At 44.5% G+C, this 3,605-nt stretch overlaps 1 pseudogene; it reads right to left on the bottom strand.

The window, feature by feature from the left end:
• LOC139182025 (craniofacial development protein 2 pseudogene) overlaps window positions 1-2,148 on the bottom strand; it is a 5,178-nt pseudogene extending 3,030 nt beyond the window's left edge.
• Window positions 2,149-3,605: the final 1,457 nt, after the last annotated feature.

A 3,605-nucleotide genomic window follows, 5' to 3' on the forward strand; every position in this document is an offset into this window, starting at 1 on the left:
GGAGACTTAGCAACAAACATTGGCTCAACAAATGAAAAACCCTTCACCAATACAATTTCTAATCAGCCCATTACACTTATACTAATAGTTTTCTAACTTTTCTAAGGAACCTGTTTTTAGAAGGTTTAAAGCATCTCGTGCCTCTCACGGTTAGGAGGCTGTGAGCAATCACATGTGGCCAGACAAGCCTGTCAGGCAGGCTAGAGAACCTTCAGAGGAGTTTGTAGGTTAAAACACTCTTATCACGCCCAGGAATTATTATTAACTGGAACTCTAAATTAACTCCTTCTCCGAAAGAGGTGGTGGGGGACAGCCCCCCGTAAAGTCAGAGGTGTAGGTGAGAGCACAAAGTACTAAAGTAGGCAGGCTCTGGTTATGGGGGTAGATGCTCGAGGATTTCCAGGGGGACTCCTGAGGCTCGATCCCGCCTTTGTGTATGTCGAGCCTCCTTCCTGATGACCTTTGCCATGGGTGGAGTACCTCACTCTGGCCCCCAACAATGTCTAGTCTTTCCCATTCTGTTGTTTTCCTCTATTTCTTTGCACTAATCACTGAGGAAGGCTTTCTTATCTCTTCTTGCTATTCCTTGGAACTCTGCATTCAGATGCTTATATCTTTCCTTTTCTCCTGTGCTTTTCACTTCTCTTCTTTTCACAACTATTTGTAAGGCCTCCCCAGACAGTCCTTTTGATCTGCGGCATTTCTTTTCCATGGGGATGATCTAGATCCCTGTCTCCTGTACAATGTCACGAACCTCCGTCCATAGTGCATTAGGCACTCTGTCAGGTCTAGTCCCTTAAATCTATTTCTCACTTCCATTGTATAATCATAAGGGATTGGATTTATGTCATACCTGAACGGTATAGTGGTTTTCCCTACTTTCTTCAATTTAAATCTGAGTTTGGCAATAAGGAGCTCATGATCTGAGCCACAGTCAGCTCCCAGTCTTATTTTTCTGACTGTATAGAGCTTCTTCGTGTTTGGCTGCAAACGATATAATCAATCCGATTTCAGTGTTGACCATCTGGTGATGTTCATCTGTAGAGTCTTTTCTTGTGCTGTTGGAAGAGGGTGTTTGCTATGACCAGTGTGTTCTCTCTGCAAAACTCTATTAGCATTTGCCCTGCTTGATTCCATACTCCAGAGCCAATTTTTCCTGTTACTCCAGGTGTTTCTTGACTTCCTACTTTTGCATTCCAGTCCACTATAACATAAAGGACATCTTTTTTGGGTGTTAGTTTTAAAAGGTCTTGTCGGTATTCATAGAACCATTCAACTTCTGCTTCTTGATCATTAGTTGTGGGGCATAAACTTGGATTACTGTGATATTGAATGGTTTGCCTTGGAAATGAACAGAGATCATTCTATAGTTGTTGAGATTGCATCCAGCTACTGCATTTTGGACTCTTCTGTTGACCATGATGGCTACTCCATTTCTTCTGAGGGATTCCTACCTGCCGTAGTAGATAGAATGGTCATCTGACTTAAATTTATCCATTCCAGTCCATTTTAGTTGACTGATTCCTAGAATGTTGACGTTCACTCTTGACATCTCCTGTTTGACCACTTCCAATTTGCCTTGATTCATGGACTTAACATTCCAGGTTCCTATGCTATATTGCTCTTTATAGCATTGGACCTTTCTGATGTCACCAGTCACATCCACAACTGGGTATTGTTTTTGCTTTGGCTCAATCCCTTCATTCTTTCTGGAGTTATTTCACCACCAATCTCCAGTAGCATATTGGGCACCTACTGACCTGGGAAGTTCCTCTTTCAGTATCCTATCATTTTGCCTTTTCATCCTGTTCATGCAGATGTCAAGACAAGAATACTGAAGTGGATTGCCCTTCCCTTCTCCAGTGGATCATATTCTGTCAGACGTCTCCACCATGGCCCGCCCAACTTGGGAGGCCCCAGAGGGCCTGGCTTAGTTTCATTGAGTTAGACAAGGCTGTGGTTCTAGTGTGATTAGATTGATTAGATTTCTGTGATTATGGTTTCATTGTGTTTGCCGTCTGATGCCAGCTTGCAACACCTACCGTCTTACGTGGGCCTCTCTTACCTTTGACCTGGGGAATCACTTCATGGCTGCTCCATCAAAGCGCAGCCACTGCTCGTTACCTTGGACGAGGTATATCTCCTCATTGCCACCACTCCTGACTGTGAATGTGGAGCAGCTCCTCTAGTCCCTCCTGTGCCCATGCAGCCACCACTCCATGGACGTGTGGTATCAGTCCTGATTATTCACTAGAAGGACTGACGCTGAAGCTGCAACTCCAGTACTTTGTCCACCTGATGCTAAGAACTGTCTCATTGGAAAAGATCCTGAATCTAGGAAGGAATGAAGGCCAAGGAGAAGGGGATGAGAGAGGATGAGATGGTTGGATGACTTTGGGGAGTTGATGGACTTGAGTTTCAGCAATCTCTGGGAGTTGGTGATGGACAAGGAATCCTGGTGTGCTGCAGTTCATAGGCTTGCACACAGTCGGACACAATGGAACAAATGAAATGAACTGATTGCAATAGGAAGAATGCCTTGAACACAAGTTTTTAACGTGTCTCAAAATGGAACAGAAAAAGATATTTCATTAACAAGGAAGATAAGGAGGGTGCGCAGCAACTATGTGTGTGTATAAGATGTGTGTGTGTATGTGTGTGTGTGTGTGAGATGGGGAAATATGTGGGATGGATGAAGAGACAGCATGATGGAGCAGTTTGACAGGAAGTGTTTCTTTCTGTAGTGAGCTGATTCTTAGAATGGGCTGTTAAAGGAGTCAGAAAAGTCTGACTCTTAGTGCTTGCTCAAGCGTGGGGGAAAGCTGAAGTTCAGAGGAGAGAAGCATGGCTAAAGTTTAGCCAAGTCTTGTCAGTGGGTATGTTATGGATGACTGAGCATTTGGTTAGTCTCTGCTGTTGTTTAAGAGAGGCCAAGTCAGCCCTTCGACATTATGGTTGTTATCAAAATTGCAAATCCATGTGCTTGATGCAGAATGAGGCCCATCAAAACTAAATGTTAGAGTTTGGAACAGGGAAAGGTTTATTACAGATTCATACAAGGATGTGGGTGGCTCTTGCCCTAAGAACCCAAAGTTACTGAACGTTTTCAGTTAAGTCCATTTAAAACCAAATGTCACAGAGAGTTGTGGTAAGTTGTTATAGACTTCTTGGTGTCACATCCTTTGTGCTTAAAGTTAGGTCACAGTCAGGTAATAATGTTCCTATATATCTCTACCAGATGAATGTTATATTCTGTCATTCTTGCCCTGTCAGGAGAGGGCAAAGTCTCAAGGCACAACTTTCACCTTGAAATATCCCATCCTGGATAAGCAGAAACAGATCTCATTTGGCAGCTCTTTCAGGGCAAGGTTCCCACATTCTGCCCAGCTCTCATCCTTGATGGAATCAGCCACCCAACCCAATAGGTCCTGTCTCCTCAGGCTGTCCAAGTGAGGAGACCAGTTCTCACAGACTGATGCCCAGGAAGATGGCCACTGCTAGTAGGTTGCAGAGACAGGGATGGGGGAGAGGTTCACCACTCCTCAAGGCCTGGGCCAAGGCTACTGGAGGGCCTTAGTGAGGGCTCTGGGGCACTACAGGGTGTC

This window comes from Bos indicus, unplaced genomic scaffold, assembly GCF_029378745.1.
Source record: "Bos indicus isolate NIAB-ARS_2022 breed Sahiwal x Tharparkar unplaced genomic scaffold, NIAB-ARS_B.indTharparkar_mat_pri_1.0 scaffold_63, whole genome shotgun sequence".
In the NCBI taxonomy this organism is placed as follows: Eukaryota; Metazoa; Chordata; class Mammalia; order Artiodactyla; family Bovidae; genus Bos; species Bos indicus.